This window comes from Papaver somniferum, unplaced genomic scaffold, assembly GCF_003573695.1.
Source record: "Papaver somniferum cultivar HN1 unplaced genomic scaffold, ASM357369v1 unplaced-scaffold_8, whole genome shotgun sequence".
In the NCBI taxonomy this organism is placed as follows: domain Eukaryota; kingdom Viridiplantae; phylum Streptophyta; class Magnoliopsida; order Ranunculales; family Papaveraceae; genus Papaver; species Papaver somniferum.
Window position 1 is genome coordinate 635,591 of NW_020650970.1, and position 15,163 is coordinate 650,753.

Below are 15,163 nucleotides of genomic sequence, written 5' to 3' on the forward strand. Positions count from 1 at the left end.
ATAATGCAAATAGTCATAAAAGAATTAAATAAAAAATTATTCATGCATAAAGAATGGTTTCCTCCATCATCCCAATATTTGGGTTTAGCTATTCATATCAATCACACACTCAACATATTAATTCAAAGCTCAAAGTGTGATTAAAAGAGTCAAAAGTTATAAAAATAGTAGTTCTGAGACTCACAAAACCCGTCAAGAACGATAGTACTGTGCTGCTGTTTTAGAACGACAGATTGCTGCTGCTGCTTGCACTGTTATTTTAAGACCCACGGAAGCAAGTCGTTGTCACTGTTGATAAACGACTGTCCTCTGGAGTCTGTTCTTCGTGTTCTTCGTGCTCTTTAATGGCAGCAGCAGCAGCAGAACTCCTCCTTCCTGCAGCTCCCGTTCTTCACTTCTCCTGGCTCTGTCTCGACCCCAAACTATTGATCCCCTTTATGAGACTTGTATCCTCCTTTATATACTACCCAGATCCATAAATCTCGAGAAATCTTTTTTTCTTTTTTTCCTCCCTGCCAAGTTACGGTTTTTCTTTTCTACACGGCTGCTGACCCTTTCCAAACTCTCGTACGCGTCTTCTGTTGTTACAAAACTTTCCCAAGATATAAGGGAATCGAATAAGAGAAGATATCTTCCCTAATCCTCCACGTAATCTCCAAAATTATCTCCACAGCAGACCCGTGAAAACATCACCTCTGTTTTGCTTGATATCGACGATTCAGCCCAATATGCTCGACCCAAACGCACACATAAACCCTGTTTGGTCCATTAAAGTCCATCCCAATCGAGTTTGGCAATTGAATCTCCATAAAACACGTCCAACAATTCGAACCCTAAACTGCCAGAGTTGAAAATCAATTTCCCGCAAAAATTCTGTTTTAAACGTGAAGAAGAAGGGTGTCCCCCTATCAAGCTCCGGTGTCCCTTTAGCAGCTGCCTGGAAATGGGTCACCCCTTAGTAATTAGGTTACCCCTTATCCAAAATTGAGGGTCCGTATAGTGAGTTTTCTGGGACATTTTCCGCACTTTTTCGGGGTTCCTCCGAGGTATTTCTGAGGTGCTTCCGGTACTCTATCAACGGAGGTCCAAACGCCGCATTTTCGGCCAATTTCGCCGCAAAACCTTATTCTTCTAAAAACACCTACAAATAAATAAAATAACCAAATAAGTATAGAATCGAGCACTAACACTATATACAATTGAGATATATTAGACACATAAATGCGTCTATCAGTAAATAATCTTTCCTTCTTGTACTTTTGGTGAATGCTTTTAGTATAAAGTGTTGATACCTGCTAATAATCAAGAAATGCAAAGAAAATACATAATATATAAGAAAAGGTGAAGAACAAACCTTTTGCTACGGGTATAATAGGTGGCAAGTTTGGAAAATCATGGCACACATGTGTGAGGAATAGTGACGGCTACAGGCCGTGACAATTGATCATGTGGCAGTTGCCACGCAGACAAACAAGTGGCAGAGAACATGGCTAATACAATTATCCACTGGACTATTTGTCACGCCCATTTGGCCGTGGCCAACTATTTATCGCCAAGGATTTTTGAACAATTGCCACGCATTCTAGGCGTAGCTAAAAGTGATTATTTTTGTAGTGTCTGCTTCGCTTTTTTTTTCTCTGTTCAGAAGATTTTTTCTCTATTACTAGTTTTTTCTTTGCAACCTTTTAATTCATAGGATATGTCGACGTCAAAGATAGTAACCTTGAAGAGTTCTGATGGAGAAACTTTTTATGTTGAAGAATCTGTTGCTCTTCAATCTCAAACAGTTAAGCATATGATCGAAAATGATTGTGCTGATAACGGAATACCTTTACCCAATGTAACAAGCAAGATTTTGGCTAAAGTTATTGAATATTGCAGGAAACATGACGGTGATGCTGATGAGAAAAAGAAAGATGATAAACTTAAGAACTGAGATGCTGATTTTGTTAAGGTCGACCAAGCTACGTTGTTCGACCTTATTTTGGCTGCAAATTATCTGAATGTCAAGGAGTTTTTGGATTTGACTTGCCAGATTGTTGCTGATATGATCAAGGGGAAGACCCCAGAGGAGATTCTCAAGACATTCAACATCAAGAATGACTTCACCCCCGAGGAAAAGGAGGAGGTCAAAAGGGAGAACCAGTGGGATTTTGAATGATTCGAAACCTAAGAAAACCAGATGATCATCTAGATAGATAGGGTTTCTTTTCTTTTATGTTGGTTCAAGTATTAGGTTTATGGTTTAAATTATGTTTTTGAGTAGTCAAGACGACTCTATTTTGGTATTAACTAATTAATAGTGATTATATGATTTGGTTTTTTAATTATTCTGTGTTTTGAAGTTTAGTTAATTGCATGTGTTTTATTCTTGTTTCTTTAAAGATTAGGATTTTAGATTATCTTGAACTGGCATCAACATCATATATACTTCCCCAGCTTTTATCTGTTACGATCAACCTTAACATGGCTTGGACGACAGGTGAAAAATTTTCTTGGATCTACTACATAAAAAAAGAACTGATTTGACAATAGTGAAAACAATCGACTTCCTTGATTACCACTAGGAAATCACAATAGTGGGTGCATGGATTTTTTTAGCGTGCTTATTACCACTAGAAAAGTGCTAACTGAGCCTATTGCCCGTCCCTTAGTTTGGCTGTAGAGATATTTTTTAGTGTGCTTATTTGGTTGATTTTTGAAACAACAAGAAGCTTGAAAAACTGGTAGTTCTAAAAACTGGTAATTTTGCGGTTGGGTTGAACTCGATATACCATGCAGTATGTGTTGGGACAATTGGCACCTTGAGCGCAGCGGAAATCAGGGTCCGAAAGGGCAATTGGTGATTTGAACCAAACGTGAGAGAAATAATAAGAAAAAATGAAGATAAAGAAGAACACAACCACAACACAAGATATATGTGATTCACCTTTACAGGCTACATCAACGGCCAAGACCATCAGAAAAACTTCCATTAATCAAAGACCATTACATGCCCTTTCCGCAACCCAAGACAAGAACCAAAGAGTTAACAAGACATACCCGAGAACACCATCGAAGAAACCATAGAAATTAATTCTCTAACCGCTCCTCGAACCAGTCTCATGTCTTCTCTTCTACACCGTCTTTACAGTTGCTAGTAACAAAGGAGAAACATGGAAACCATCTAGAAACTTGGTTTAGGGCAAAGACCCAAATCCTAAACACTAGAACACCAAAATCCTCTCTCAATAAGTTTTTCTCTCACATTGATATCGACCTCCACGGTAGCACACGATCCTCCCTAACAAAGAGACCAAAATCCTAAGCACAAGAATTTTACCACTCTTTTAGGTTGGATTTCAACAAAGCTACAATTCTAATCATATGTATAGAGAACACAAACTTATCCCTTAAGAAACCTTAACTTTAGGAACAAGGTTTCCTAACTTGGCCTCTAAGTTCCTAAACTTTTGGAACAAGTTATACAAGGTAGAGTTTGAACAAAAGTCAAACTTTTCATGACCGACTAAATCCAACAATTCTCCAGCTCGGATCATGCTTTCAAGCATGAGACGATCACAGGAAATCACCTTCGTCTTTCACCAGAGTTATTCACCATCTCTATATACCCGTAGAATTACTTATGAATCTCAGACTTGAACTTCCATCTTCATAGAACCATTTCTTCGATCAAAATACCATGATGTTGATAAAAGTCTTCAAGCCATCTTCTTGATGAAGAACACTTGTGAAACTGGACACGCTTAACAAACACCATGAAAATATTCAATCACCATCAACAAATTCTTGCACATTCTCCACCATTGATCACCAAGAGAACCATCCAAAAGAATCACCGCTAGCTCCACCTAACCAGTAAGCTAACAACATATTGAACTCTAACCCAGAAAGGAAGAATTAGCTTCAATATCATACTCCAGCACATGTCATGATTATTGTGTATCTGAAAATAAACCATCAAATATTTCCACTGTGATTAACAGGCTTAATCCTTTAAGCTATTCTCAAAGCCACCATTAATCTGACATACTCTTTACCACCATCACCCCCAACATACTCGCTTAGAATATATACCATGTGAATGCCCATATTATTGTGGAACATGCTTTCGAGATCCGGCACATTCTTGATATTACGTGCAAGCCATCAAGAATACTTTAACATAGACTTAAGAACATAAATCTATAACATCTCATGCATAACTTCGAAGCATTGCTGATCTTGCTTCTACATGAGACTTCACAGCCCCATCCTTTATAGTGTACGACTACTAACACTCTTCAAGAAGTATATATGTATTCCACCTCATTCGGCCTTATTTTGCATCCCATACTACATCATAAAACCAAACAAAGAACATAAACTTCTACCAAGTTGAACCTCCGATTTGTAAATCACATCACAAACCCATCTTTGTGCAACAACGGTTGAAACATTATCTTCAAAACATATTTCTCCACCCGACCAATAAACCATCGTTCAATTCGAGGTTCAATCACAACAGCCCGTCCTTGCTCTGATACCAATTGTTGGGAAAATTGGCACCCTAAGCGCAGCGGAAATCAGGATCCCAAAAGGAAATTGGCAATTTAAACCAAACGTGAGAGAAATAATAAGAGAGACAGAAGATAAACAAGAACACACAACCACAATACAAGATATACGTGGTTCACCTTTACAGGCTACACCCACGGACAACACCATCAGAAAAACTTCCATTAATCAAAGACCATTACATGCTCTTTCCGCAACCCAAGATCAGAACCAAAGAGTTGACAAGACATACCCGAGAACACCATCGAAGAAACCATAAAAATCAATTCACTAACCGTTCCCCGAACCAGCCTCATGTCTTGTCTTCTACACCGTCTTCACAGTTGCTAGTAACAGAGGAGAATCATGGAAACCGTCTAGAAACTTGGTTTCGGGCAAAGCCCCAAACCCTAAACACTACAACACCAAAATCCTCTCTCAACAAGTTTTTCTCTCACACCGATATTGACCTCCACGGTAGCACACGATCCTCCCTAACAAAAAGACCAAAATCCTAAGCACGAGAACTTACCACTCTTTTAGATTGGATTTCAACAAACCTACAATTCTAATTATATATAGAGAATACAAACTTAGCCCTTAAGAAACCTTAACTTTAGGAACAAGGTTTCCTAACTTGGCCCCTAAGTTCCTAAACTTTTGGAACAAGTTATACAAGGTAGAGTTTGAACAAAAGTCAAACTTCTCATGACCGACTAAATCCAACGGTACGTTTGTTATATTATCCAGCTTCCAGTAACATATCAGATCGTATTTCTAAGACATCGGAGCACTCTAGAGTTGTTAAATGTATGACAACAAATAACCACTCGAGATTTGCATCAGAGACCTCCACCATTAATGATAAATAAGTACCTTTAGGTGTGTTACAAGAAGTTGAATATCAATGAGTGAAAAATGAGCGAGAAACAACAAACAACAATAATAAGAGATTGAGTCCGACGATTGGGTATATGCGGGAAGTTCCAAGTAAAGACCCAAGTGAAGCCACATTGTAGTCAAGAAAAATTCCAAGCCACATTCGCAAGCAACGCACAGAAGGAGATTATTAGAACCATATCATGGAGAAACTTGACAGCAACTTAATAACCAACATCGAAGTCAGTACTAAGATGGAGAACATCAAGCTCAATGACTAAAGCCAGCCGCATATTAAGTCGTATATCAGCTTTCCTTATAAACCGACGTGTCTTGGTTATTATTGTAATCGGACTCTGATAAAGTTTACGGAGCAACCCAAAACAAGGCAGGCGAGACTACAGTAGTACAACCAATATTAAATCCACAGTTGAGACAAAGACATTATTAGCAACCCCAATATAAGTTCAGTGAGAGTCCATCCCCATGACAAACAGCTGGAAAAGAGATAACAAAAACGAATTGCACTAAATCCGATGAATCGTCAAGATAGTGGGTGTACTCCAAAATTCTGTTTCCTCAGCTATGTCACTGTAAAATATACGATGAAGTCTACTTGCATGACACCCATAAGACCACTCAACTGCAATATATAGAGCCACAGCATTAGCAACCTCATATAGTAGCAGCAGAGGGCATAGATTGACCGAATATGAAAAACAACTGCCATTGATTAATTTTTTTTTATTATTTTTTTTTATGGGAAACCAGGTTCTGACAGATCTAAAAATACAAGCCCACCTTCACAAAGAATTGCTTAAATCCCCTCTAGTTTAACTCTAACACACATCTGCTTCAAGAGGAGTTAAGGTCTGACCCAATAAAGCCTTCACCTGTTACACTGCTGCATGAACCAATACAAGGTCTACGGTGTTCGTGGCAATACTATAAGAGAAACCTTATACGTAGTCAATAATCCAGAAACATTTGAATACTCAGAGCAATCATCTATGAGTAGGTGTTCGAACTTTTGATCCGAAGAATAGCAACTGTAATGAATCAAAATCTGGTATCTCAAGAAGGTCAGTACCTTGTTATTTTGTTGCAGGAGTCAACCTCGAGGCTACGGAGTTTGCTGCAGTTTTGTGTGAGTAAACTTAATCCTGAATCAGTAATCGAGTGACACCATGAGAGTTCAACCGTCTCTTAGGATAAACAATATTTTGCCAGGGGCTTTAAACCTTTATCGGTGATACGAGAAAATTTCAACCTTATATATGTCAAACGAGGGAACCAAGAAAATATTGAAGACAATTCAATATCTGAATACCCTAAGCAATCATCTAAGCGCAGAGATTGAACTTCGGATCCAAAGAATTGTGACCGGGATTTAACAAAATTTGTTATCTTAGGACGACCATTTAGACTTAAGAGACAAATATTTGAGGTGTTGGAATCGAGTCAGCAACTTACAAAGCATCATTGGAAAGATCTCAGGACTCATTTTTGGATACATAAGTGACCCGTAACCATACACGTACCATAAGGATTCATGATTATTGTTTTGAATATGAAGTAGTCGATGACAAGTTAAACCAAAGGAATTACGATCATCTCTAGTTTTTGTAGACTTAAATACATGATTTAGACAATCACTAGGGAGGTTTGTGATACAAGTTGAGATTTTACCGCCTTTAGGCAGACTGCCATCACCAGTTTTATACTCTCCTTGTGCTTGTACTGCTTTAGAGATATAGATCTTCCCCAGACCATTGATGCCCTTCTCACTGATTGACATACTCACCATCCTCCACTCTACACAAGCCAACCAAAAATCCTAATGTTTCCTGCACATCCAAGTCGCAATCCTACAATGAGATTAAAATAGAGACATTACACCAGGTTTATATTGTAAAACTCAAAAGCTGTATTATAGTATGTTATTATTTTTTTATTAACAGAAGTAAAAATCTAAATATATATATACCTTTGGGAGGAAGATTAAGGGGATTCTGAAATCTAAAAACCTAAATTGAGACGTTTTTATTTTGGTTTTATACACTACCAAAATGATATTTCATGACCCCGTTTTTATTTAGGGATGTCTTTGCAACATAACTTGACTAGGTTTTTCCTTTAACAAAAAGTCTTAACAGACGAGTTTTTGGACTCCATGTAAACCGCACCCTCAAACCAAAACCATAAGCAGGATCCATGTATATTTCCAGCCGGTGGGTTCCACATTTTATCAGTATAGGTAGTTTTTGCGTGGTTCAAAATTAGGGTTCATGAACAACTACTCTTACTTTAAGATTTTTGTTAAAGAGAGAGCAAAATGGGATCTAAGAAGCACAAAAATCGTTGTTAACTCATTCATTTAGGCCGATTTAATATATTTATGCTTTATGCGACTCTGACAAAAATAACCTTAATAACACATGGATTCTTCGCACGCTCACTAAACAGATTAACCTAAAATTTTGTTTCATCGCCGCTTTCGCAGCCACAACCACCATCACTGGCATGACGCCACCGCCACCGCCACCACCACCACTTGCTCAATTTCCGCCACTACTAGAGAACTAGCTATTTAATTATGCAAGAAGGGTATTGAAAATTCTGTCAAATGTATCATCTATTCAATTCCAAAGGAAAAAGGGATTCAATCAGATAAAAAACTTTGATTACTGAATTTATAAATAGCGATAACGATTCAACTTTGGCACCAGTTTTCTAAATGGTAGAAATGATTGAGTTTTAAATGGTAGAAGTGATTGGGAAATAGATGGTAAAATCTGTTATTTTAGTAAGTAGTTTTAATTAACGGAAACTACAACGAAAGAGATTGAAGAACAGATCACAACCTTGGTTTTCTTTCCGGTCTTTGACTTTCGACGGAGTTAGAAAAGAAAAATAGCTTAATATTTGGAAATGCTATAGGTATGTAGAAGTTGGTAGTTACCAGAAGGAGGGCAGTGGTGGTGTACAGCGACATGGATAGAAGTTCATGAAACAAACATCTTCGATTAGGTTAATCATTAATGTTGGATAGTGGCTTTGTGATGAAACCGTGTTTAACAAGGTTAGTTAAGTCCAATTTGCGTAAAATTTTTGAATCGTAGCTAGTCAATGAGTCAACCACGATTTTTGCACTCTTTAGATCATATTTTGCTCTCCCTCTAACAAAAATCTACTTTAATTGTGGATGGAGATGTAAAGTTAGATTTGAATGATACTGTTTTCAGAAATTTTCATCAATAAGCCATTGACTAGAAAAACTATGCCACTTGGAGAAAGGTTATCTGGTTCATGCGCCTGAATACACTGGCAAGAATTCCTTGCCACTTTTCTAAACTTCTAACAAATAAAAACTGAAAATAGCTTGAAGAACTTGTGATTGATTTATGAAGAAAGATTAAACGTCTACCAATACCGAGTAATTTCCTAAAGCATGAGTAATGTCTTAAATATTTTTCTGAAGACCAAAATGATATAAATTTGTAAGTTTCATTTGCCATTTTCTAGGCAACTGTTACAAGGGAAGAGTTTGTTCCTAAAGCATCTCCCAGCTCGACTACCGTCTCCAGTTTTGAGAGCCTTAAATTGGGGGGGAAGTTCAAGAGATGGACGGGGACCATGCAGAATAGAGTTCCCATCCTCTTATAGAAACCGTGCCACACCATTCCAAGAGTTCTTAGTACTGATCAGTTAATTGATGGTCTATGAACAAACCTATAATATGATATCGTCGTTGAAATGGCTCCTCACTAGTCACTCCTCGCTTGATCTTTTTAAAGTCAGAGCATCTCATCCTCTCTTTTTTTGCTGCTTCTCGGAGAGAAGTTTTAATAAGTTTCCTCACACCAAACAATACGTTCCTACTGACGCAAGCTGTGGTTTATGCACCATTTCTCCCTCACTAGACATACAAAATCCTCATCAGTAGTTACACGCTAACCACTTGAGCTTCTTGGTTTAAGAGATCCAAAACAGGGAGACGAAAACGGCGAAGTTTTCAGTTCGGTTCGGTGAGAATGAGAGAGAGTGTAGTTCGTTTATAAAACAAACCCTAAGGTGTGCCCCTTATTCTTTATCAAGGGCAAGAAATGTAGAAAATTTAGCAGTGAAATATAAAATGGATTTAGAGAAAACTTGTTGAACAAAAATACTTAAACATTCTCCGTATCTTTTCACTAATAGATACGGCCTTTTATAGGCTTAATGAAACCCTAAAACACTTAAAAACAACCGTGGTAACAATTTATTCCTAAATATAAAAACGGAAATAAACTTCCTAAAAGACGAGTCCAATTTTGTGCACGAAACAAGCCAATAGGATTGGTTCTCTAAAACAAGGTTATCTTAAATTAATAAATTAATTTTTTAATTCAATATTAACCTAAAATAGGAAATCATATATTCTATCCTAATTCGTGCTGATTCTATCCTAATTTGTAGTGATTTCATAGTGAAAAAAAAAAGGTAATTAAGTTTACCATAGATCGGTCTTATACATCCTCCTTCGGGTTCCTCCAGGTTCTCTTTTTTGTTTTTTGATTGAACGAATTAGAAGAGTTCCATGTTCCATGTTCTTATTTTACCTAATCACACAAGTGCGTTGGATCAAAATGTATATAAAATTGATTTCGTTAGTGCTTATGAGTTATCAATTAACTAAACAAAACATCAAATGATCAGTATACATCTGGAGGACATAATCCGTGGAATGTGTATACAAGTATCCATCAAATCCATCGTCTCAAACCCGAGCAAGAATAATAAACCCAGGTTTAAAAAAGTTAATCCTACTGTAGGGGGAGAAATAATCACCACCAGCAAATGCAATATCTTTTGGTTTAACAATAATATCATAGCTATGTCGCAATCTCTAAATATTTGATGAGACAAAGAAGGATTCTGCACCACGCTTCATTCTTTGGCTAAAGAAACTACAAAATCGTTAAAATCGGAGGACGAACAGTCTATAGTTGGTAACAACATTAAGGATATGAATTAGTATTATTGCCTTTTATGGATTTAAATTAGATTAAAATAAAACAAAAATTAATTTAATAACATGAGATAACGGTTTGTGTAGGACAACCAATAAGATTTGTTTGTTATGTGCACATTCTTCAAAGGAGTGTGCACAAAATTGGACTCCTAAAAGACTAGGATAATTGTGAGACTAAATTCAAAAATATTCAAAATTTAAAATTACACGAACCCTAAAGTATTTAAATCTCAAATATATCGAAAATAACCCATTGACCGGTTTGAACTAATTCAAACATCCTCCCATAATTCAAACATCTTCATCATCATCACCGTACATCATCACCATCAACATCATATAATCATCTTCATCAGCATCAACATCATCAAATAATCATCATTAGAATAATTTCAACTCTTCTTCATTATCAGATGCTCCTACACTGAAATTTGCATGCTTCTCTTTTGGTTTTTCACAATTGCTTTAATCCCCTCTAATTTAAGCTTGCACCTGCAGGCATCAAGATGGGTTAAGGTCTTTGGACACCCAAGAAAGCCAATACCTGTTATAATGATGCAGGAGTTAATATATAGTGCTCGCAGTTCCCGGATGTTTTGTAAGAGAAACCTTATTCCTAAATCAGTAACCGGCGAACACCATGAGAGGTTAACCATCTCTAAGGATGAACAACAATGTGCTAGGGCTTCCAAACCTCTGCTAGGAAATCACTTTGTACTTGTGTGAAATTAGTGTGTGTGTGTACATGTGCTTAGTGTGTGTGTGATAACTGCCACCTGACAGTTTAAATGTATGTTGCTCACCGACTCTCCAGGTTGTTAGTTTCAGGTGTTTAAATAGTCAAGGTTTACCTGTCTTTGTTTGTAAGAGAAATCAATTCAAAATTGAAATTAAATCAAATCTGAGAAGAATGTCTAACGACATTTAATCTTCTCAATATGGTATCAAATACTGAAATACAACCCTAACTCAATTAAATTTTCACAATCAACATCTTCATCAACCAATTTTCAATGGAAGATTTTTGATAAACACATTCCTCTAACTTTCAAACCACCATCCAAATTATCAACCAACAATTATCCTTTATGGAAATCTCAAATCGCTATGTTACTGAAAACCTATAACCTACTTCGATTTGTAGATGGATCTCTTTATTGTCCTGTGAAGTATTATCGTCGTACATCTGATGAAGGAGCTAAGATCATCGTTGATTCTGAGTTTGTCGATAATGATCCTGAGAATGAATTTGTGCCGAATCCATCTTATAACTATTGGGTAAATCAAGACTCTGCTTTTTTATCTTGGTTATTTTCTGCTTGTACAGAAGAGATTCATTCTCAAGTTATTGATTGCACTTTTTCTCATGAGATCTGGAATCGATTAGAGAACAATTCTAACTCTTCTACTAAACCTCGTCTTGTACAACTCAAAACTGATTTAATTGGTTTGAAGAAAAGCTCAGATTCAATGTTAATTTACTTCAATAAAGGTCGTTCAATTTCTCATCAATTAGCACAAATAGGTAGAGTTGTTTCAGATGAAGATTTAGTGATTCATATCCTCCAAGGTTTACCTTCTAAGTATAATGCTTTCAAAACGTCGATCTACACTCAACAATTAAAAACTGAGAACCTTATTACATCATCGGAAGTGTTAGGATCGTTATTATCAGAAGAAGCTCGTGTGAATGTTGAATCAAAACTTGATCTCAATGCTGCTTCCGCTAATGTCACTCAACAGCAAAAGCCAAATCAGTTTGATCAGCAACAACAACAATATGGTGGCTCCACCAATTATCCACATCACACTTATCCTACCAATGATTATCCACACTACTCTCAAAATCAGTCTTGGCATACTGCTCCTGCAAGAGGCAATTATGGAAGATCTAGTAATTTTGGTTTTAGAGGTAACAAAAATGGAGGTCGATTTAGAGGAAGTTTTAGAGGTGATAGAAATGGTGCCATATTTGGCAGCCAAGGTAACTCCAATAATTTTTATCCACCAAGATATAACTACAATGTGGAGTGTCAACTTTGTAAGAAACCAGGACATCAAGCACCAGAATGCAGATACAGATATGTTCCAAATGATGTGCAAGCTTACTATTTATCCACTGGTTCTTACTATGATGATTATGATGATTACTGGTGCCCTGAACCTGAAGCATTTGTTGTTTCATGGAGAGTCTTGTAATGCATCATATTCTTCTGTGTGGATACCTGACTTAGGAGTTACTCATCATATAACTTCTGATTTGTCCAATCTCAATTTGCACTCTGAATATCAAGGAACTGATCAAGTGAGAGTTGGAAATGGATCAGGTTTGCATATTACTCATACTGGTTCAACTACTTTACACAATGATTCTGTTAAGTTTACTATTTCAAATGTTCTTCATGTTCCCTCTATTACCAAGAATTTGATCTCAGTACTTCAATTTACAAAGGAGAATAACTGCTATTTTGAATTTCATGCTGATAAATTTCTTATAAACTACCTGGTTACATACAAGGTTTTGCTTCATGGTCCTGTTAGAGATGGATTGTGCCACATGGAGTTCACCACCAATCATATAAAACAAGCATTATCCTCAAGAGTTTCTGCAACAGCACAATGGCACAGTAAGCTTGGTCATCCAGCCTATCAGACACTCAAGCATATTCTATCATCAGTTGATGAGGTTATTGATTCTCATTTATCTTCTACAATTTGCTATTCTTGTCAAACATCTAAAAGTCATGTTCTTCCATATCCAACTGGATCAAGCACTAACAATGTATGTGGTCCTTTAGATTTGATATATTCATATGTATGGGTCTCTCCACTGTGTTCCATTAATGGCTACAAATATTATGTCTCTTTCATTGATTCCTTTAGTAGGTTCACATGGTTTTATTTATTAGCTTATAAGTCTGAAGTGCTTGACACATTTATTAAATTCAAACAACTTGTTGAGAATCAGCTAAATAGAAGAATTAAATTTGTTCAATCTGATTGGGGTGGTGAATATAGGAATTATCTACTTATATAGATTCTTGTGGTATTGCTCATAGAGTCTCCTGTCCTCATGATCATGCAAAAAATGGCACAGTTGAAAGAAAACACAGACATATAGCAGAAACTGGTTTGTCTCTATTGCATCATGCCTCTTTACCAATATCTTTTTGGTCATATGCCTTTGAAACTGCCAATTTCTTGATCAATAGATTACCTACACCAAATCTTGATAAACTGTCACCTCTGAAATGTTTATTCAATCTCAAACACGATTACCTATTTTTACACACCTTTTGATGTGCTTGCTATCCTTGTTTGAGAAACTTTAACCATCATAAAGTAGAACTAAGATCAGTTCAGTGCATTTTCTTGGCTACAGTCATATGCACAAGGGATATAGATGCTTCAACCCTCAAACAAATAAATTTAATTATCATTTCCAGAGATGTCAAATTTGATGACAATTTATTTCCATATGCTTCTTTGTTTTATTCTTCAAGTCCTTCTGCAACTATCTCTCTCACACCCTCCACAGTACCTGCAATTGATTCTTCATCAACACCAGCTCTTATTTCAAATGAAGTTGATCTTTCCTCTTCAAGTACTACACCAGAGTCTTCTTCAATTGTTTCACCAGATAGTTCTACAACTCTTAATACTTTCTCTCCACTAGTTGTTAATGCTCATCCAATGAATACTAGAGGAAAAATGGGTATTTCCAACCTAAGCCAAGAATATTTGCTTCTGAAGTTCAATCTGTGTGTGAAGATATTACAATACCTACCTGTTACACAGAAGCTTGCAAAGATCCAAAATGGAGAGTTGTTATGGATGAAGAAATCACTGCTTTGTTACAAAATGGAACCTGGAGGTTAGTTCTTGCTTCTGATAGTCAAAATGTTATTGGTTGCAAAAGGATTTTTTGAATAAAAAGAAGAGCTCATGGTTCTATAGAGAGATATAAAGCTATATTAGTATTTAAAGGTTACAATCAAGTGGAAGGCATTGATTATCAAGATACTTTCAGCCAAGTAGTGAATCCAACCAGAGTGAGGATTATTCTTTCAATCTCTCTTTACAAGAATTGGCAGATCAGACAACTGGGTGTGAAAAATGCTTTCTTACATGGTCATTTGAATGAGGAGGTTTTTATGGTGCAGCCACCTGGTTACTCAGATAAAAATTTTCCTAATCATGTTTGTCAGCTTCAGAAATCTTTATATGGCTTAAAACAAGCCCTCGGAGCTTGGTTTGACAGGTTAAGTAAATTTCTCAGCTCAAATGGATTTCTGCCATCTAAAATTGATACTTCTCTCTTTTACAGGATAACTAACCAATCTTCTCTTTATATACTCATATATGTGGATGATATATTGGTAGTTCATCTTATGAAATTGATGGCCTCATTGCTGCATTGGGGAGAGATTTTGATATTAAAGACTTAGGTTCCTTACATTTTTTCTTGGGTATTCAAGCAATCAGTAATTCAAAGGGAATTTTATTATCTCAAGAACAATATGTCACCAATCTGCTCATCAAGACTAAAATGCATGTTGCTAAGTCTACATCCACTCTTATATTACCTTCTGTTGCAGATGCTGATACAAATCCTTTTGAGGACCCAGTTCTTTGTAGAAGTACAGTTGGTGCACTTCAATATGCCACAGTCACAAGACCTGACGTAGCATTTGATGTTAACAAAGCCTGTCAACATATGCAACTTCCATCAAA

General features: G+C 36.5%; 1 pseudogene; it reads left to right on the forward strand.

Annotated features, from left to right (window-relative positions):
• Positions 1 to 1,699: 1,699 nt before the first annotated feature.
• On the forward strand, positions 1,700 to 2,161 carry LOC113344834 (annotated as a pseudogene).
• Positions 2,162 to 15,163: the final 13,002 nt, after the last annotated feature.